The sequence below is a fragment of the Stylophora pistillata genome, chromosome 1 (genome assembly GCF_964205215.1).
Source record: "Stylophora pistillata chromosome 1, jaStyPist1.2, whole genome shotgun sequence".
Taxonomy (NCBI): Eukaryota; Metazoa; Cnidaria; class Anthozoa; order Scleractinia; family Pocilloporidae; genus Stylophora; species Stylophora pistillata.
This window is the reverse complement of record NC_142519.1, coordinates 42,849,220-42,871,612: the sequence shown is the minus strand read 5'-3', so window position 1 is coordinate 42,871,612 and position 22,393 is coordinate 42,849,220. Positions and strand designations below refer to the sequence as shown.

The following is a 22,393-nucleotide window of genomic DNA, read 5'->3' as shown; positions in this document are numbered from 1 at the left end:
CAAAAGACTCCATAATGCTTCTTTGAAATGCACATTTCACAAAGGACAAAAAAAAAATGACTCTAATTCTGATGGACCCACAAATGAATAAGAATCATTAATAAACCATTTGAATATGCCACATCAGCATTTTTTACACTGCTTATCCTTAAAGGTCGGCACACACGAGGGGACTAGTCCCTGCGACTAGTCCGTGCGACTAGTCCCGGCGACAAGTCTTTGAAGGGTTTACACGAGGGGACCGGTCGCAGGGACTAGTCCCTTAAGGCGTTCACACGAGGGCACTCGATTGTACAAGAACATAGGAAAATTAAGAGGCAAAAGATGTTTCTTAGTCTGGGGCGTTACACGAAAACAATGAAAATTTGGTAACTTTTCATTGTAGCACTATTAAACATCAACGCAAATGAACTACACTTAGTCAGTCGGATTATTCATGCTTTTACGTGTTCCGTTTTTGTTTTTTATTTTTAACAGACACAGAGTCAAATAGGGTAAAAATTCCATCAAAACGGCTCCAAGGCATCTGCATATGTTTACAAAACTAGAAGTAGTTTTTTATTCTTCAGTTGTAGAAATCTAGAAATCATGGAAAATTCATAGAAACTGCAATGTTTACAAATCATACTGACCCGTGATTGGCTTATTTACCGTTCAGTCGCAGGGACTGGTCGCACAAACAGTCCACACGAAGGGACAAACATTTGTTTCATGCGACAAGTCCCTGCGACTGGTCGCACGAATTCAAACCAGTTTGAATTCGTGCGACCAGTCGCAGGGACCAAATTTTGGTCCCTGCGACCACAGAAATGTGTAGTTCACACGAAGGGACTAGTCGCATGAAACTGGTCGCTGGGACTAGTCGCAGGGACTAGTCCCCTCGTGTGTGCCGACCTTAAAGTTCATTCAAAGCTTTCTTGCAATTACCACTTGAAAAATAGCAAACATAACACCTGCCAGCAAGGTATTTTAATCCTATATAAAAACAGAATTATCGTTACTTACATGAAAAACATGGCGATCCATTTTTCAAGCAAATCAGTACCACTGGCATCTTTGTCCAAGTGTACCATTCATTTATCTAGTAAAATAAAAATATCAAAGCTGTCACAGGGCATAATTTAATTTATACCCCCCTGTTATTAAATCTCAGATCTGCCACACAGCTGAGGAAGAAACCTCTCCTTGCAGGGGCATGGAACCAAATTACCTCTAAAACTTAGCAAGAGATGTACTTCATTATATCCATAATGCATAAATAATTAAGGCGCCAGAGGCAATATTAGCCTATGTCAAATTTTGGGCTGTTTCCATTTTTGCTCAGATTTGCCTAACTTTTTGGAATGTGAGTTACAGATTGGTAGATAACCATTCCTCTAGATGTCTTTTTTTTTTTTTTGGATTTAATCTTTCTTTTACCAAGGACAAAAAGAAGCCTTTCGTTTCTTCAACAGGTTTTGCATTAATCATAATCTCAAAGAGCCCCAAAATGAGATCTAGGCTGGTTATTTAAGCTTGCATGGTCCTTTATCCAACCCCAATTCGCAAAAGTGGATTTTGTTGTTACATTACAATCTCTAGTCAGTTGCAATCGATGTATTTCGGTCAGTACAAAATGCAGACTGCAGACTGCAGATTGCAGACTGCAGACTGGGTATAAAATGCAGACTGAGACCAAAATTGGGTATAAAATGCAGACTGACAGCAAAATTCTCGTTTCGTGCAATACGCGATATATTTTCATCGTTAACTCACCCCCCAGTCATGTAATCGCCTTTCCGAGTTCGTTTCCTTGCAATTTCTTCTCCATATGCATAGACTGTGGTCAGTCTATGTGAACAGTCCGTTTATTTGTTGCGCTGAAACATGACAACACGTTCGATCGTAGAGCCGCCATCTTGAATAATCCGAGCAAACCCGAACAATAGCGATTTCCTATTTGTCATTACCGCTGGCCCATGCATGTATCAAATATGGCGGCTGTAGCATGCGCAGCGTGTAATTTTTGCAACCAAATGACATATCTCTGGCACCAGCAGCCGTTTTGGTTTATGAACTCGAAGGGAAACATGTTGTTCTTTCGATGAAAAAGCATCAATTTATGGACATATCTTATGAAAGCGCCAAGAAGGAAACTTTTAGCGGCTGCTAAACTCAGGAAGGCGATTGCGTGACACTGAGGTACGTTAAAAAAAACATTGCTCTCGCATAGTCTGCATTTTATACCTAATTTTGGTCTCAGTCAGCATTTTATACCCAGTCTGCAGTCTGCAGTCTGCATTTTATACCTAGTCTGCATTTTATACCCAGTATGCAGTCAGCAATCTGCAGTCTGCAGTCTGCAATTTGTACTGACCGGATGTATTTTACGTAATTTCGCACGTTCAAGTGTATCAGCTACTAGAGTGATAAAAGCCGACTGAAATATGGGCATCTTACTCGTTTTTGTTTTTTTGGTGGCACCGGATTCTGCATTGTCTCCACCGTCATCCGGTTACGGTCCTAACACAAAAAAAATTCACAGGTGATGTATCGCGCATTTAGAGATTAAGATGTACGATTCTGAGTTGCACTTAAAACAACGCCAAAAAATACTACTTCCAGCATGGTCAAAAGAGAAACCCTGCTCTGCCATGTTTGAATCCGTGCATTAGTTTGGGGCACTGGGCACTGTATGTGATATGACACATTATGACACATACGTGGTTCATGGTTATTCTGCGTGGTTCTGTCTTCACATTTTGATCCAAATAATACCTCGAGGTGTGAATAAGAGATCGCTGCAATGGCGGCCGATTGAGGTAATGGCGTTGCGTGCACAACATTTCGGATAAATTAGGCACAATTTTACCCTATAGCTTCAATTGTCTATGATAATCAAGACACACGACAATATATTTTGTCAATTCTTTATTTATTTCGGCAAAAATAGTGGCAAAGTAGCGACTGCTGGCTTTTTTATTCTACTCGCAATTTTGCGACTCGGGAATAATTTTTTAGTCGCAAACATAAAAATTAAGTCACAAATGCGACTGTATTGGTCGCAATTTCAAGCCCTGAGAACAGTGTTTTTTTTTTTATCATGAGCCTCATTATTACCTAAAAGTACCTACTAGAATTGTACTCAATATTGGCAATTCTGTGTTCTTGCAGTCAAGGCCTTACATTGAACCAAGAGCATGTGCTGCTGTAGGACAGGGAGGATTGTTATCACTCTATGAAGTTGTGTTTCAGCAGTATGGCCTGACATGTGGACAAGTATGTTTTAAAGACTATTGCAAGAGATTAGTGAGGTTCAAAATTTAAACTTAGGAGTTTGACTAATGGTCGTGGGTCGTGGGTACAAGTCATAGGTCGTGGGTGTGGGTGTGGGTGTGGGTAAAAGTCGTGGGTGTGGTTAATACTTAATAATAAAAGTAACCATTTAAAATGTTAAATATAATAATACATAAATTTTATACAACCCTGTCATTCATTAATTTAACTGTTCCTTCTTCTAGTTATTTTACTTTGTTTATTCAATTTACCCTACTTTACGTCTATTTTTATCTGTTATCTCACTGTCAATGAAATTAGTTTCAGTTTTGCGATGCATTCCGAGATCTCGTTTGATAACAAAGGGAAGAGAGATAAATCTTGTAAATACACACTGTGTACACGTTTTTCGAGCTGTGCGGTCTGCGGTCTGCGTTCTGCGTTTTCGAGGTCTGTGTTAACGAGACACCCGAGTTGCTTTGTACGATTGTACCAAAAATGATTTCATATAGTAGTACTATAACGTTAAAATTGCGACAGCGCTCGTGAATTCTATATTTGCGGCTAAAGTCAGGGGCCAAGGAACAGAAATTCCGAGATCTTGTCTGACAACATCAATGACAAAAGAATGATAGATAAATCTGGTAATTACACACACTGTATACACAAAGAAAAACTGATTGTACACAAGTCGACTGACTCAAAAGGCACACACATAACCTCTGCCAGACTGGTAACTCAACAGTGGAGGATCGTAAACGCGATATTAGCTGTGGTCACACTACAGGGTTTTGTCCTAGGGAAACTTGACTTGTTGACAGTTTCCCTAGGGAAACTCAAATTTGCAAGTGTGACCGATTTTTCCCTAAGAAAACTACCTCGGGAAAGTTTTATCGTCTGAGGCTTGAAAACCGCAAGAGAACAAAAGAACGTCCTGTGGATTTCCCTCGACAACTACCCTAGAAAGCAGAAAAAGGGAAAAATCAAATCCCAGAGTAGCCGACCAATGGACGCTCGTCGGCGATCGCGCTGGTGACAGATCCGGAATTATCGTGTTGTGAGACTAATTTAATGTAATTACAAGATTTATCTCTCTTCCTGTCTCGAAACTGAAACTAATAATTTCATTGATAGTGAGATAACAGATAAAAATAGACGTAAAGTAGGTTAAATTGAATAAAAAAAATAAAATAACTAGAAGAAAGTACAGTTAAATAAATGAATAACAGGGTTGTATAAAATTTATGTATTATTATATTTAATATTTTAAATGGTTGTTTTTATTATTAAGTATTAACCACACGCACGACTTTTACCCACACCCACACCCACACCCACGACCCACGACTTGTACCCACGACCCACGACCCACGACCCACGACCATTAGTCAAACTCAAACTTAGTGGTATTAAGAGATTTTTATGGGGCGATGACATTTGGAGAAAATCACAGAAGAAATAATGAGGAATCTCTAGTCACAGATATGACTATGAACTGTTAGTATTTTTATGACAATTCCATTAATTTATAGTGAAAAACCCATTAAGATCATTTCATGGCCCATGAATACTGCAAAATGAAAATTCATGGGGTTATTTTAAGCCCTGAATTTTCCAGCAATGGGGAATTTTTTTCATGACCCATGAATTTCTTTCAAGCCTACTTTCATGACCCATGAATTTCCCTTGAAAGTCACCAGAATGAATTTCATGACCCATTAATTTCTTTAAAAGCTTACTTCATGACCCATGAATTTCTTTTAAGTCTACTTTCACGACCCATTAATTTCCCCTGAAAGTCACCTAAATGAATTCCATGACCCATGAATTTCTGTTAAGTCTACTTTCATGACCCATGCAAAAAGTTTCATGTTGACAGATGTGCCAAAATCATAGAACATAAATATAATCATAAACATGGGAACGCTTCGGAATGTGCAGAATGGTGATCATCTGAGTATATCTTATATTTCCTAAGGTGGTATCCATCTGTTTTAATAGTGAGGGTAAAACACATTTTAAGGTACATTCAAAGTTGTGATTGGTGCGCACACGGCTTGCGTTATTTCTCACCTTTGCTGTGAACACAACTCGAGTCAGGGTTTCAAGTCTTTGTTTCCTCTGCAACTTTTGGCCACAAATCGTTCATTTGTAGTATGTTCGCTTCTACATACTCATCCCTGTCCCACTTTTCTTTCTCAGAGTCAGTGTACTGTTATCACACATTTTCAAGCATGAGTGTAGTGTCCAAGCATACACTGTAGCTTGCAGTTTTGTTTTGTTTTTTAATTTTTTAGCTTTATAGTTTTTTTTATTTTATTTTTTATTTTTTAATTTTTTGGGTGTAAAGTTTATAATTTTTTTCAGTTTCAATTTTTCTGCTTTTTGAGTTTTTTGTTTTGTAGTTTTTAATTTCTTTTTTCAGTGCCTGTTTTGAGGGAGGGGGGGAATTAGTGATATTATTGTAAATTATCTGATTATCTTGTGTCTAAAACCTGTAAATGAGCTTGACCGCTAAGTATTTTGTCCACAGTAAATAAAGTTATTGTTATCGTTATGAAAATAATACACAGAATATTTATCAGAACTAGAATTATTAAAAAGAATTGATTGTGCTTTTCAGGTGCTGATAACAAAAGAGGATGTTTCTGATAAATACTTACTGGATAACTTGAGATCAACAGTGGTGGAGTTCATCTCTATGAACTGTATTCCCATTATAAATGAGAATGATGTGGTAGCATCATCTCCAGGCATGGATCTAGATTTGGCTGGGGTGAGTACAATCAAATCCATTTTACAGTTTATGGTTTGAATCTACAATTGGCAACAAAATTGTTGACACATTGATCTTTTCAACCCCTAATTGCTTCAATTTTATTTTCTCTTTCTTTCAATTTTATCTCTTTTCCCCTCGCTACTAACAGTAGGTTCACCATTTTTCCCCCTTTCCACCCCACAAAAAAAAAAACAATATTAATATTGTATTGTGATTCCATGAACATTTGGCTGACATTGAATGGGAGGAGGGGGGTCTGTTAACTGTTTAGAGTGCGATGGAAACAGGACTGTTACTCATTACAAACATGATGTGTGAACTAATTTGAATGCTGATTGTAGGGGAAATATTAGATTGTGTATTCTGATTGTTAAGGTGAGGGTAGACTTGAGAAGCACAGTTGTAGGCAGTCAGGCCGACTGACATTTTGACAATCTAATAACAGAAGGTCATCTGATCATCAGAGTCCTTCTCAGGAATATATTCACCTGCATGATCACACTATACACTGTATCAAATCATCATCAATAATAATGCTCAAATAATCAAATATACTATAATTTGATTTGGATAGATATATATAATATTATGTACTTTCATGACTCATTGAAATGCCACTCACAGTTCAGACATTCAATTGAATTTCAAAATCAAGTGTGGCAGAGTTTGCCTTAAATAGGACGACAGGATTTTCTTGAGCACATAGATGGACTGCAACATCACTTAATAACATTATTTTTGTCTCTCTGATCAGTTACTAGTCTTTTTATTTTACTTTAGGTGAAAACTATTGAACCTCCACAATCCTATTCTCTACTCTACACAAATTTAAGAGGATATCAGTTGAAGCAATTCCCTTAGTAGGGGCATATTTTTATCTGTAGAACTACAAGGAGAACACAAATCAAACCAGCAGTCATTTGAAATGATTTTGAGTTGAAATATTTTTTTATTAAGGTGAATTATTAATTTTATTATTTTATTATATTATTTTTTATCTTTAACATTATTTTATACTGTTACAGTAGCATATAGGAAGGTAAATGTAGCTGTTAGGTTACTGTATGTGCCTATGCTGTGCGAAATTCTCTCTCATTACTTAGCAGTAGACCACAATGTAATGGCAATCAGACAGCTGAGTGAAACACAAAATGGGGAATGAATTTTCTAAGAGAGTGAGAATTTGCCAAAAATGCTCCTTTTTAGTAAAACACTCACACAAACTGCTAGTCACAATAGGATTAACATGAAGAAGCAGATAAACAATTTCTCCTTTTATGAAATGTACCATCAATTGGCCAAGATACTTCTAGGTTTCAATATTAAGTTTTTAAGAACAGGTTATTACAAGTTATCTGTCTGTCTCCTTTAATATGAAAAGTTAGTACTTGATCTTGCAGCTTTATGTGGTCTGTGAAATAATCTCTCCTCTTCATGATTCATAGCAAAGACTCTATTTCAATAAAAAATTCTTAATAAGCTCTTTAGTTTTTGTCTCCTAACTTTCAGAAGCTTCAAAAGGTTTTTTTATTATTTAATTCTGAGCTCTGAATTAGATTTGAAATTTGGTACAGTTGGTAGTTGTGACAAATTTCTGGCCTGCAAATTGTCAGGTGCACTTAAATGTTTAACTGCCATTTACAAATTCTTTCATTTTACACAATTTGCTGTTTTTGCCCTTTTGTTATAATCACTAATTCCAGCTCATTGTGTTATCAGTTATGTTTCTGCCTAGGAAATTTCCTGACTTGTTTATCATTTTGGAGCATTCATGAAATGTTTTTTCGTCTGTTTTTCAAAACTATTTCAATATTACATAACTTGCTTTTCAGGTCAGAATAGTTTAGTTAACTACATTAGGTGGATGACATTAAAATAAGCAGCTCTAGAACCTTTTCACATCCACCCCAGGGAGGGTCATTTCCTGGCAAACTCAAGGGGGAATGGTGCTCTCAACATGCACAACTTCTGAAGAAAACCATTTGAAACAAAACTGAAATTTTCAGAATGGCAAGGACTTAGCCCACAAGCAGACCACCAATTTACAGGTGGTTCTGCCTGACTTTGCCAGTGGGACAAAGTAAGGTCTTAATGAGCAATGTGAGCTAATGAGAGGTCTGCAAGGGATCTAGCAATGATTGTCAGTGTCCCAATGGCATTGGCCAATTTGTCACTGTCTAAGTGTCCCAATGGCATTGGCCAATTTGTCACTGTCTAAGTGTCCCAATGGCATTGGCCAATGTGCCACTGTCCATAAGAGTACATACAGTGCTGCTCACGCAGTGATCGAGTCACGGACTGATAGAATCAATTTATTTGACATTGATATTATGGTTAAAACAAATTAATTGATAGTAGTTAAGTGTGGTCTGTACTCTTATCTACAACGATATTCCTTTTCACAATGATCAAAATTTGTTGACAGCCCTGTGCATCCACAACATTTTGACTTCTGTGATGACAAATAAGTGTACAGAACACACTAAACCACTGTCGATTTGTCAAGTAGATGGCTTGCCTTGCTCAAGACCTTAAACTTGCCCATGGTTGAAGAAATGCTTGGCCACAGTACTGATAACACGTCAGGGCCAGAGTGTTTGCAGGCTAGTGGGGTCTCTTCTGCTGTATGAGTGTTGATATCTGTTGGAACTACACAACACTGGGGTTAAATTGGTAGAAATCATTTGTGACCATTAAGCAGTGATTTCCCATGGGCATTTATTATATATTATGACATGTTTATAAAGCAGAAGATCATTGATTTCTGAAGAGAGCAGATAAAAGAGGTTTCAGTCATAATTCCTGTTGGATATTATAGCAATTGGGATATGGTGAGCATAGGATGAAAGGCTGTGTCCTTTCCACTGGCTTAGTAGTAAAATGTCACTGTCTCTGGAGGGGTTGGGTGAGGGGGAAAGACAAGATAAAAAATTGCTAGATACACTCATCCATTGCTGTAGTTTCATTCAAGTTTTCTTTGGACTGTACATCTCTGATTTGTTTTTAGTGCAAGGGACAGTATGCACCAATATATCTTTCCACTTGATACCTCATATATAAGTTATTCTTCAGTCTTGTTTGGTGTCCATTATGCTCAAATTGCAAAAAGAGGCAGTGTGCACCACCCATCCACTTGATCCCAGTTGCATATATGTAACTTATTCTTCTAAGATTCTCCATGTACTGGAGGACTTGTTGGTAGCCACATAATGAAGTGGAACTGAAAATAATTTGACAGGATTGTCAGAAAGCTGATGAGTAAGCTATGTGTACATTATTGTGGAATTGCCATGCCAAAGGAACCAAAGAAATTGTCCAATTGTATGAACAGAGTAGCCAGAAAACATGAAACTCGTCATCATAGACAACCTAAATAAAATTTTGTTAAACAGTTCAACTTAAGACAAAGTTTTACGTAGAATTTAGCTCAGTGAGAATGTAGTTAAACGCTAGACAATGAACTTTTCTAACGCTGTCACTGACTCCTTTCTTCACATGCACTATTCTTCCAACTTGATAAGATGGCCTGGGCACCGGTAAGTAACAGTTTCAATCACAACTCCCTAATTCAGTCACTTAGCATCATTTAGAGAGGTTAGTTGGCACGAGAAGTTGTAGTTAACATTAGTGAAGACAAAATGTTGAAACTTTACTTTCTGTTTCCCGGTTATTTTCAATTCCAAGAACCCTAAAAAATATGTATTAATTTTAGCAGTTTCTTTAAACTTGAGAGGCCTAATAATTGAAGTACAGCATGTACATGTTTATTTTATCGTCAAACTTTGAGAACATTACCTTTAATTTGTGGATCAGCGTGTGAAAAGTTTAATATATTATGCTCTGGCATATTGGAGATTGACCTAGTATTTTAGCGTGTCATGCATTTTTTTGGCATTAACACATAGCTGCATTGTGTCAGCCTGATATTTTTAGCTTTTAACACTTTATTATTAATCCTAAGATCTAATTGCTAATTCTCTCCTCTAGCTGCTACACATTTCCTTGTAAATTAGTTACAAGAATTTGGTGTTAGATCACAATAACAAATTCTACTTAATAAGTTTTGAGTATTCTCTTTACCTGTTTGCTGGATATTATTGAATATTATCGGGAGAAGTTACATGTTGATCACTTCTTGGAGTTCAAGGGTCCACCAATTCTAAGCACAATTTATCACAATTTATCTTTAGTTTCCTTGGTGATTGCCTTTTGTCTGAATTAATCTCACTCATAGGATTGTTTGCTGTTCCTATCAATGTCTATGCTTATGTTGATTCCAAAGTCTTGTTGCATGCTTATTGTAAACAGTCATGCAAAATGCACAGAAAGCAGCCCAGTGAAAGTCTTGTTTATAATCTTAGTCAATGGAATTTTAGAAGAGATTAACAGATATCTTGTCCTTACAATATCAGTAAGCAAATTCTCCACACTGTTCACCAGTACGGTACTGACTAGGAGAGTTTGTTGAACGATCAGTAGCTTCTGCAGTTGGTGATCATTTGCTTTATTCTCAGTACTGTAATGTTTGACTCTGCAGTCATATTGTAAGAAGAATTAGATGCTTGTCACCCGCAGGGTTAACCAGCATTCAGTGTTCATCAGATCGTAGGAGCTACAGACATTACTTATCAGTCAGAGAGTTTTTAGCTTGATGTGACGCTAAATTCTCAAATTCTCAACATCTATTTATCGGTAATCAAACGACATAGGATGCAATTTGGAATGAAAAAAACGCGTGGAAAACTTTTTACTGACAAAAACAAATTGTGCACTTTTTTGATCCAGCAAAGAGCCACTGACAAAATTTAGAGCAATCACTGTATCCTCAACATGACAGATACAAATCTGCAGGTGTTCTATGAAGCATGTAGGAATCTGGGTCATCCTCGGTGTAAAAACCTGACGAGGTTTTCTTTGTTTCATGAGGTATTGTTTTGCTGTACGCTATTGTTTATAATGTTTTGTTGTCTTTGTTTTACGTTTGAAGTTTTTGAAGTTTGAAGTTTATTTATATATTCATAAATACATAGCAGTTAAAAAACTGAATTGTGTATTTACTCACGTAATATAAAAGTAAATTTAAACTAATTTAGATATTAACTACTTAGTTATTAAAAAGTGTTCAATCGGCTAAAAAAGGAAAGCTAAAATGAGTTCGCTTTAAGGCATGAGGAAATGATAAAACTATTCTTAAAACGACTGTTTTTGAAGCGTTGTACATTAATAGGTCGCACACGCCTTAACAAGTAGGTAGTTTCATGTGCTGCTGGTATTAACTTTTGAAGACGGTGATTGTTGTCATTTACAATTTTGTCGAAAAGTGACTCACATATTTCGTCGTGATGGATGGCTAATTCTTTAAATGTCATAATATCCAAGGCCTCATGATAGCTATGACCAGGACAGATAATGGACATTGCTCTCTTCTGTACGTGTTCTAATTCTCTCATTAAATATTTAGGAAAACTATAGTGAAAAACCGGTATTGCATAGTCCATGATTGATCTAATACAACTGAAATAAAAGAGCCCTAGATCAGTGCGAGCAACCTTGGCTCTCTTAAGTTGAATCAAGAAATATAATCTCTTAGAGGCTTTTTTAACAATTTCATTAATATGGGTACGTCACTCGTGAGCTTCACAGGTTTTTACACCGCGGATGAGCCAGGAATCTTAGCTTTAGATAAAATTTTACAGCAATTTTCAATTTTCTGCTGAAAGTAGTAGGGAATTTCTTTGGGGTTTTACTTAACTTTCCTCTGTGACTTCCTGATGTTACTGTAAATGAATAAATGAACGAACTATTAAGCTTCAACGTAAATGTGGATTTCATAATAACGTGACTGTTATTCCACTGTTCTTACAAAAGATTCGATTCTCGTTGTTTTCATCAGGTGATAAGTGTAAAGGACAAAGATAGTGTATCTTCCTTGCTATCAGTGGAACTGACGGCAGATTTGCTGTTGATATTATCAGATATACAGGGCATTTACAGCGGCCCTCCCGACTTGCCTGAGTCTCGCCTTCTAGACACATTCAGGCTAGCGAACGTCAGTAATATTGAATTTGGAGAAAAGTCACGTGTTGGCAGGGGAGGCATGGAGTCTAAAGTGAAGGTTTGTACTTCCAATAGTTAAAACAAGTTTGCAAAGAGTATGAAGGGGGAACTTTAGAAAATTGACCGTCCATGAGCGAGGATTGTCAGAGCACCGGATACTCTTAAGGGGAGGTCAGGTAAATTTTATTGGAACGCAACATTGCAATTCCCATTCGCAAGCAACGAGTTGTCTTTCAAAAACATGGTGAAACAGCAGTCTTTTTGATTCTCAATAAAATCGCAAAAAAGCACAAACGAGAAAGATACTGAATCTTGAGGTAAACTTCAAGGCAGGCAGACAGATACTGAAATTTATATGTAGCCAAATCCTTTCAATTTTGGACTATCCGTACACAGCTACTTGTTTTCAATTATTCTCTGAGTACATTTTAGTTACCGTATGGCCTATAGTGCCGTTTTGAAAATTATCTGTAGTTTGAAAATATCTGTTTTCAGTGGAGAATTTTTTCGGATTAGTGTGGACGCAAGGCAGAACGATGACAGAAAGTCACAGCACGGTGGGAACGGGACTTTATGCTAAATTTAGTACGAGTCATAAATCGTGTTATGATTCCTTTACAAAGGCAAGTTTGCGTTAGAATCTTTGAGAAAGAGAGATCGAAACAGTTTCGCATGACGTGTCTTCTGCGATTTGCTCTCAGAGAAAAAGGCTTACAAAATAACGATGAATTATTTCAACTCTCGTAGCTTAACCATTTTATTTTTACCTTCTTTATTACTCTTCAGGCTGCGGCCTGGCCACTAAAGAGCGATACGAGTGTACTTATAGCCAATGGTACCGGAAGTGATTACGTCATTCGTTAAGTTCTGGATAGCCGAACGGTTGGAGAATTCTTCACTATGGTCGACGAACCAGGGCCATCTGTAGAGAATCAGGCTGCGGCAGGTACGTCAGAATGTACCTTAGTCCGTGTCATCGTCATGTTGTAATTTACCTTATAGTGATTGGTTGGAAACTTAAGGCAGCAGGCCAATCAGAGAGCGCTTTATATTAGATTGAAACTTGACTGCGATACTTTTATGTTTAGAATTCTCAAACTCTAATGGCTATCTGATACAGAGTTGATCTCCACCTTAACTTAAATATTCAGAAACACTGGAGGGACAGGATCCTGAAATCAAACAATTAAAGAGGAGATTGTGATGTCCACATAGGGTTCTGTGAAATTATTGATTTTAGATGCCAGATTGGGGGCAGTTTTGTAAAAATGCCATATCAGCGTTTTCATTCAGTGTGCATCGTGAACTAGATACCGAGTGTTTTAAGTGATTACATTGTCTGGTTAAACCTTTCAGTAACTTCCCCCCCATCCCCCCTCCCTTCTGAAAATTTGTGGTAACTCGCGTGTGATGATATACCGAGTGGTCCTGGTTGATCCTGTGACTGTAAATTTGCACCTTCTTCTCGGGATATACTAGTTTTATAGAATTGTTTGCTGTTATACTGTTTTTCTTTTTTTCTGCGTAAATGTGTCTTTCGGTTTCTTTTATTAATTCGCTTTTTTTCATAGCTCGCAAAAGGGGAAGAGCAAGCACTGACCGCTGACCAGGTACGGTTGTAGACTATTAAAAATGCTTAAGGCCGAACAGTTGTTTGCTATTAATTTAATTCCATGTTCAGGTCTAGCCTGCAGAGCAGGCGTAATCCTTTTGTGTTGTTCAGACGAACGGAGGCAAACGCGAGGCGAGGGTGAAGTAGCACGTTTCTCCCCTTGCACGCGATTGGGACTCCGCGCTTGTCTCGCGCTTACCTCCGTTCCACTGAAAAACGCAAAGCAAATAATGTCTGTTCAGCAGGCTTCTTTGGACCATTTCAAATTATCCAGACTTATAGGCAAAAAAAATTAACGGAAAAGTTGTCGACGAGATGTTTGACCAAAATGACCCAAAATTCCCTTTGGTTGAGGGGTAGTGTTCGGTTTTTTCCCAACATCTCTCTTTTTTTTGTGCCTCGGCCTAGGTTTGAAGCACGGCTTGAAGCTGAGTCTTCTCGCGCCTCATCTATCATTTCAACATTCAAACGTCACGCGCAGTACTACAGTTTAAATGACGCACCTTTGTTTTTCTTTTACGTGTTTTGTCTAGCCGGCCAGAATCATTTACAAATTAGCCAACCTTCTTATCGAACGCAAGGATCAAATTGTAGATGCTATCTTTAAAGATCTGGACTACGCTCGGTTTGAGAGACACTTAAGTTCCCTTATGATGGGCAGATTACTTTTGACACCGTTCGTCCAAACTTGGAAACCTGGCTCATGGACTGAGACAGATTGCGGATTCCTCGCACAACATCTTGGGTCGTGTGCTAAAACGAACCAAAATCGCATATGGTTTAGAGCTGAAACAAGAAACTGTTCCAATTGGAGTGCTTCTTGTGACTTTTGGATCTTGCCCAGCTGCTCTAGTGCAGGTACAGCTGTTGTACGTTTAAATGTTTCTCATCTTTTTCCTTATAGAGTATTGTAAGATTTAGAAGTTGACTTACCTGGTATTTAGATATGAAAAGTATTTGTTCGTTCGTTCGTTCTGTTTTGTTTTGTTTTGTTTTGCTTTTTCTTTTTCTGTGTGTTCCTGTTGACTTGCATTTTGATCCAAAGTAAACTGAAAACATAAAAATCCTGCTTTTGTAAAACCCAGGGATCTCGAGCCTTACCGATGGAAAACGAAAGGGATTTTTTTTCCTCTGGTTTTGTTTGTTCATGTATTTGTCTTTTCATAAGCTAGAATTTTTTTCTCCAAGGCCGCCTCTTTAGCCATCAGCACATGCAACGGTTTGCTTTTGAATGGTGGTAAAGAAGCTTATCACAGCAATAGATGTCTTCACAGTCTTGTTGCAGAGACTTTGTCCATTTACGTTCCCCCCTCCCCCTCCCCCAAGTTGTTAGTTTGGTAAGTTTTGTGACGGTGCTTAGGCTGATTAGCTGACACTAATCCATCATCCTTGCTGTTTTTTTCGCCTCAACAGACGTCAGTAAATGTGTACAATTTTTACTGTCATTTGTAGAGAGAGTCAAATAATTTCGAGATAGTAAACCGGCACTGCAATAACTTTTTCTAAAGGATTAAGACATTAAACGAGCCCTTTTAAACTTTTCATACATCAATTTTCTGCTCTCAATTTAAACTTTCTATTGACTACCATTGACTGACTTCCTCGCAGCCATTGACTTTGATTCAGAGTTTTACTGACTTGCAATTCACTTCGCACACTGAATGTGGACTAATTAGGTTTCAGTATGTCTTTGATGCTGTCAATAATTACTTAGGGATGAACTTCGCAACTCTTTTGCTTTCCAAAACATGAATAAGCAAAGTGGGTACCCTGTTCCAGAACTTCTCTCAGACCGCTTTTCGATTGGGTGTCGTAAAAACAAAACTCAAGTTATCGCAAGGAGCCAATGACAGCTCAAATCAAAAAAGCAAACGGCTGAGTGACCATTCGCCTCTGGTTGTAGTTTTGGATCTGATTGGTCGAGGAAATGGTACGAGTTTTTTTGGACCAATGACAAGGCGCAGTAAATTAAACTAAGATGACGACAATTCCGAATTTGTTTTCACACTCAAGTGGAAATTTCTCTAATAAATGAAGCGCGATGTTACGAAGAGCGTTGACTTGGGAAGGTTTCGCGTCTACCCTTCCCAAGCCTCCTCTCCCTTGCCTTCTCACCGGCGATCATTTCTCATAGAAACCGTGCCACAGATCTGTGATCGAACTCTGTGAGCCGATCACACCCGTGTCAATCCTGTAGTCTTTATATACTGACTATGTAAATGTTATTCTTACTGTTAGGTCAGTACTCGAGAAGAGGTAAATCATCTTAATCAGTTGGATAAATACGTGGATGTAATCATCCTTCGAGGCTCCAGTGAGATGATTGAGCGCATTCACACAGAGCAAAGAAATTCCTGTTCTTGGCATGCTTAGGGAATTTGCCACGTGTATGTGGACAAAGATGCAGATCTTGAAATGGCCGCAAAGATTGGTGAGCATTATATAACTCATTATTGTACCTCGTGCTTGGTGAAAAAGCGTTTCATTGCCGATTTTGCTCGATTTTTAATTGGAAGTAGTAATAACCCGCAGTTGCATTCGTTGCGCTTAACTTCGCTCTCTGATTGGTCCAGAAAACTTGCAGCATTCTTCCAACCAATCATCCTTGATTCGGGTGCGATTAACGCGACAAGAACCCGCATTCTGCAATCTTCAGGGATAACTTCCTTGATACTACTTGTGGTGCTTGTGTGGGGATCAACTTTACCACATGGTTTTACTTACTTGAAGGATCGTGAAATACGAAAATTTTGGCTTTTTTTCCCAAAAACCATTTGATAACTCCCCCTATTCAACTAGATGTTTAAACGCGGGTAATATCTTTAAACCAAGCCGTTCTTCAATGGCTTTCCGTTCTGGCTTAATGATTGCCGAGACAAACATTTCGTTGTGGGTGATCATGCTCGTACGGTACATCTGTTAAACTTGATTTTTTGGCATCGATAGTCTGTATTTTGGTTGCAGTATACTCTATTCTTCCTTTGTAGTAATGGATTCCAAATGTGACTACCCTGCAGCTTGCAATGCTATGGAGACCCTTTTAGTCCACAAGGATCTTGTTCGGTCACCATTTCTCGAACATATGCTAAAAGCTCTCAGGGAAAAAGGAGTAAGTCGTTAACCTTTACACTATAACATCAGAATGCGCTTTTTCCATATTGCTCTCTATGCGTTGGGTGATGAAAAATGAATGCGCGAGAGAAATTCGCTTCTAAGAAATTTTAGAGCGTTACTTTTCAACGGTTATGAATTTTTGTGTTATTTTGCGCAATTGAATTTATTTTGTTTTTGTTTTTTTTCATCGCTCTATGCGTTTAAGCGTCAAAATCACGAAGTTTGACAAAACTATGAAAACACAGCTTTGAGTGAAATTGAAGAGCGGAGCTGTTTTATTATTATCATCACTTTTTTTTTATTATTTTTTTCAATCAGTACGCTTTTTTTGTCCGTCGCTAACCTACGTAAGTTCGCTGATTACTCATGCTGGACAAAATGTGCGTCCTTCTTATTAAGACCACCAACTCACCAACTGACTCCGTTTGCTAATTTTGTTCTTATTTCTCGTATTAATTTTATTTGTTTGTTTAATTGATTTTCTTTTAAGGTGATAGTTCACGCCGGACTCAAGTTGGTCAAGACTTTACCGCTGGCTCCGGCTCTGGCCAAGACTACGGAGAAAGAATACAGCGAATTAGAGTGTACAGTGGAAGTAGTCAGAACTACAGAGGAAGCCATTGATCGCATCCATCAATTTGGAAGCTCTCACGCTGATGTCATTACCACTGATAATGGTAAGAATATATTACTTAATCTCTCCGTAATCAGGGTTCTTTTCAGCTCTGTTTTTATCGCAATGATTTCGCGGAGCTATGACAGTGTGATGAAGATTATATCAGTGTTTTTGGTAATTCTCGTGATATTTAAGAGCTATACATGGAGTGAGGGTGGCTATGCAGCGAGGTGAATATCCACCGCTAGGTACATGTAAGACACATTAGTCTTTCAGTGTTAACGCCACGCGTCATTTTAAATTGCCGCATGTGTTGACTAAGCGTTTGCTAAAGTTTTCATTATAAGAATTCAACGTCCGTTTGTTTCCACTATGGGGAATTTCTTTCAATGATTCTAAGGTCCATATTTGGAGACCATTTGTGTTGGCCATCATCTCTACACTGTGATGTTTCGTATGTTTGTTTGTTTGTTAGTAAAAACCTTAAAGAGAATCTACGTAAGCTGCGCAACACAGAAAAATATAGACAACTTACTTATATTTTCCAAGTTTCTATGTTATACTACATATTTCTCAGTTCACAAATTTGTAAGCCGTACAAGATGCATTTATGGTTTGCGTTGTGCCGATTACTAAAAGCCCCTTATCAAAATATTTTATTTTTAGAGGGGACTGCTGATCACTCTCTAAAAGCTGTGGATAGTGCGTGTTTCTTCCATAACAGAAGCACTAGATTTTCCGATGGGTATCGCTTTGGCCTGGGTAAGTATGAAACAGTGTGCTTAGCTATTACAGGAACACAATTGCCGTTAATTAAGTAAAATAAAAGATTCAGTTCGTGGAGCGCAAAATTGATTAATGACCCGATGGGAGGAGAAATTTGCTTCGGTTCCGGTAACAAGGGTTCTAGTTATGGAGTGTGAAGGGTTAAAAGATTATCCCGAAGGGAAATAAAAATCTTGTCGAATTTTCGGGAGGCTTGAAGCAGAAAAAATGTAACCTGCGACGATCCTTAATTGGTAAAAAGGGATTTTTTTGCTCATAGATATCAAAGGTCCGGGAAACAGGTTGCAGGCGCGCAACTACGGCAGTTATGGGATTGGATTTCTTATTTTGACATTGTAATGATGATGACATCCTCCATTCCCAGTATTCTTCGTGTAGCGTGGCACCTTTCGTATTCTTTTTATGTAATCATCTGGAATTTAGAAGCTTGTAAACCTTTAACTTTCATCATTGACTCGGGGCCCGTTTCTCGAAGGTACAGTGAAATTAACGGGCCGGTAAAGCTGTTCTGTTTTTGTGGCTACTGTTTCCTATAGGAGGAATATGTTGTTATTCAATGTGAGGTTTCAGAAGATTTGCAAATTGTGCAATAAAACTATCAGCTAAAGGAACAAAATGTACTGGTTAGAGTGCCAGAACCTGCGAATCTATTCTCTAAATTTTGATTGTAAAGTATGGCTTCGGGCCTGTTCAGTTAATGCGACTTTCGGAAAACGGGCCCCAGAATTTCTCCTTAGGGAGTTATTTATTGATCCAATACCAAATTCTCCGAACTAGTTTCATACTATTTGTATGGCTGCCTGTGAGGAGAATTGCCAATGATATCTTGGGAGTGAACGGGTTAATCTAATTAGATGCGCAAAGGTAGGATTTTTCAAAGGCGGTGGGAAGAGGGATAGGAACGCTGTCACGAATTTCCGCGCTCTTATGTGAAATGGCTCATACTGCGTATTTGCGTATTTGCGTGTCTGCATTCAAGCGACGAGAATGACGAACAAGTGGAGTATCTAGCCACGGAAAACATATTATGCGAGGACGATTCTTTGGATTTGGGCAGTTTTCCAAAAGTGATTCTGAAGATATGAATGTTGTTGACCTGAAAAGATCGTTTTACAAAAGGAGGGGAAATTATGCACGCATCGGGACTCCTACCTTCCAGGTACACCCGTGAGTCCATTAGAACCTTAAAACCCCGGTATAGCTCCAGTGCTTTGGTCGAGGATGCACTTTGCCCGTTTTTCTACGTGTTAATTATCGTGGGTTTTCTTGCCCTGCGTAGGAGCATAGTGTGTCGCGGAACTTGCTATAGGTAGCGAGGATGGGAATTCAACGATTCCTTCAAAGGTACAGGATACTAAATAAACACCATTATTTTATTTAGGTGCTAAAGTAGGTATCAGCACGGGTCGTATCCATGCTCGGGGTCCTGTGGGTGTGGAAGGATTACTGACCGCTAGATGAGTAATGACTGGCCAGGGACACACAGTGGATGACTTTGCTGATGGAGGCCTGCTCAAGTATCTTCACGAGACCCTCCTGATTGAAGGCACTCCTCACGATTCTATTGACGAAGAAAGGACTTCGGATAATGGCGACAGCGATGTAATACAGAAATAATTACGTAATGCTAAACGTGTGCTTCAGTTTGCGCACAGCACTCGTCATACGAGTCAATGTTATGCTTTTGATGAGCGTATGTTTTGAAACGTCCCGCCCTAGAACGTATTATTATGTTGAATTAATTTAACTATTGCTCTCATTCTTGTATCTCAGTTATCCGTTTTTGTTATCCAACGACAATCCGTAGAGTACAAATAACGCCAAAGACGAGTACAAATATCATGCGGTATTTGTACACCAGAGAACCCGTTAGACAGGTTTTGTTGCATCGCGCAAGCGAAGAATTGGATTAAAGTTACGGGAAAAAAGATGGCGGACAATTTGAATCATATTTCTGACGACGAAGAGTCGGAATGGATGGCAAATATAGATTTAAGTTTATTAGTTGAATCGAACGAAGAAAAAAAAGCTAGACGACCAGGAAACTTTTTCATTTATTGAAGAAAATAGAAACACTAACACGACAACGCGTCAATTCCGTCCCACCACCTGAAATAACAGTTTGGCGGGTTGGATAATAAATAACTCATTAGACGTATTTTTACTAAATACGGCACAACTCGTAAAAATACTCAGCAATAATACACAACAAAACGTCTAATAAGATATATATATATATATATATCCTATTGCTAGACACTGTAAAAACATCATTGACAAGGAACTTTTTTCTCTGTGGATAGCTAAAAGCGGAACCCCATTTTTAAGAAAATAGGAATATTTAAAACTGTTTGGTTGGCTTTGCGTTCGACTTAACGCCATCTTGATACCTTGTTTCCGTTCTTGTGCTCCATGCTCAAGCGATACTGATGAATATACCGTAATAATAACTGTACGTTGACCCCAATAGTTGACTGTCAAGTTCTCAGGACAGACTGCAAAGCAGAAAACCTGACTCTTGATTGAGGATACAAAACTGTACGAGAGTTTTCGTGATAATAATAGTTGTTATATTGGTATTACCGAGATGTTGCTGTCAACCCCGAGAAAGCAAGATATTGGTTTACTTCGTAATTCAGTTCTTAAGTCAATCCCGTGCATTTTCCACGATTGTCCGCGGAGGAAAGGGGCAGCTGAAAAGTCCCTGGTCCTGATGCCTGTTACAAGGACATGCACAGTTTGAAAATAGTTCTTAAAGCAGACTCTTTGTGTGTTCGGGGGGAGGGGGGAGAGATAGGATCTGTGCAATCAGTTCTGACATGTGGAAAATGCATAGGACACAACTCTGCTATTTTATTACGGTTATTGTTATCAGGCACAATGAGAATGACATGAAAAAAAATTAATAAATAAAACGGAAGCGAATCGTTGAGACAGAATCGTTACGACATGAATGGGTTCTCTGCATCTTCTATTTTCTATCTGCCCTTTCGCCCTCCCTTCCCCTCCCCACGTAGAAAACAAAGATCTGGTCGGCTTGCTGACAAGTATTATTATTAACAGAGTTTCAACTAGCCGTAGCGTATTGTAACGTGAAGGGTATTTTCTCTGCGAAATACTATTTATTAACAGTTTTATCACCGATGAAGGAGACAGGTTTCACGTAACAGAGACTAAATAATGTAACATTCAGAATAAAACGCAATGAAGCAAATACGTTTGATAAGTTCCTTTCTTAGCTGGTGCATATTCGCTCTTGTTTAAACCAATCGTGTTCAAGCAAAATTATATGATGGATTAACTATCTGAACGGATCTTGGACATCACTGTCCGCCTGTTATCCTTTTTTCGAGAGGTAACAATCATAGTCACGTCATTTGCAGCCTTGAGACGAAAGATTCCGGTAGCCCGGCTAAAAATACTGTTCTTCACAGCAGTGTCAGTACGCTTTCCCCTATTCTCTCCCTGATCAGAACATGTGGACCGCTATGTAAAGAAATACTGCAAAGTAGTAGAATGGTTATAGATTTATTCTTCAGTTGAAACTTATCTTACGTTTGTTCATAGAAGCCAAATGGTCATATCTTTTCTTAATTGAGGTCGACATACTTCGAAGATAATACTCAGTCGTGTAAAAAGTCATAATTGTTGATCACGTCCTTCAAACTGCCATACTCCTAGCCTCCGTCGGATGATGAAGTAGAATTATTGCGTCTCACTATGAGCCACACGTTGGTAAGTATTCCTTCGCTCTTTGCTTCGCACTAATTAAACGGAACAAAAGAGCAAGGACTAGAACCAACTTGCCACCGTGATACTGGAACATGAAACCATTGGACCTTACCACGTAGTTTCTACTGTAGCACTGTATCATTCTGTGTGAGTCCTAGGAGTCTTATTCCTCTTTGTCTATATCTTCTTGCGTAGTGGGTGATGCCCATGGTTGGCGTTCTCCTAAACAAGGCTGTGTGTAGAAAATTACGGCGTTAACATAACAAGTGTGTCCCAGAACACTATCCTTCAATCCTCTTATATCTAAATGAGATAAACAATTACAGCCTTTAAGCTTGCGGAATGGACTACCATTGTAAACAGTCGAATGTACACGGCAGAAAAAGTGCAGATTCAGTTTCAAAACAAAGCATGCGTGGTTGGTTCCTTGAGGTCCCTCTTA

At 38.4% G+C, this 22,393-nt stretch overlaps 1 long non-coding RNA gene and 1 pseudogene across 3 annotated transcripts in view; one reads left to right on the top strand and one right to left on the bottom strand.

Moving 5' to 3' along the window:
• The window catches only part of LOC148742649 (uncharacterized), a 7,650-nt gene extending 5,714 nt beyond the window's left edge, over positions 1-1,936 (bottom strand). Inside the window, exons 1-3 of one of the 2 annotated variants that reach the window (XR_016000375.1) lie at positions 1,756-1,936; positions 1,006-1,081; positions 1-20 (exon numbers count right to left, since the gene is read on the bottom strand). The exon at positions 1-20 is cut by the window's left edge and continues 18 nt beyond it. This is a non-coding gene — a long non-coding RNA (uncharacterized LOC148742649). Of the gene's footprint in view, positions 932-1,005; positions 1,082-1,755 lie in introns of those variants that run through there. The other variant, XR_016000374.1, reaches the window with a different exon arrangement.
• Positions 1,937-1,973: 37 nt separating this feature from the next.
• Positions 1,974-21,435, top strand: LOC148742648 (delta-1-pyrroline-5-carboxylate synthase-like; annotated as a pseudogene). The gene is made up of 14 exons (XR_015996407.1): positions 1,974-1,982; positions 2,143-2,181; positions 3,154-3,258; positions 5,879-6,031; positions 9,556-9,570; positions 11,928-12,149; positions 12,878-13,037; positions 13,663-13,701; positions 14,237-14,561; positions 15,942-16,134; positions 16,691-16,812; positions 17,308-17,494; positions 18,100-18,195; positions 19,601-21,435. The product of XR_015996407.1 is annotated as a delta-1-pyrroline-5-carboxylate synthase-like (transcript).
• Positions 21,436-22,393: the final 958 nt, after the last annotated feature.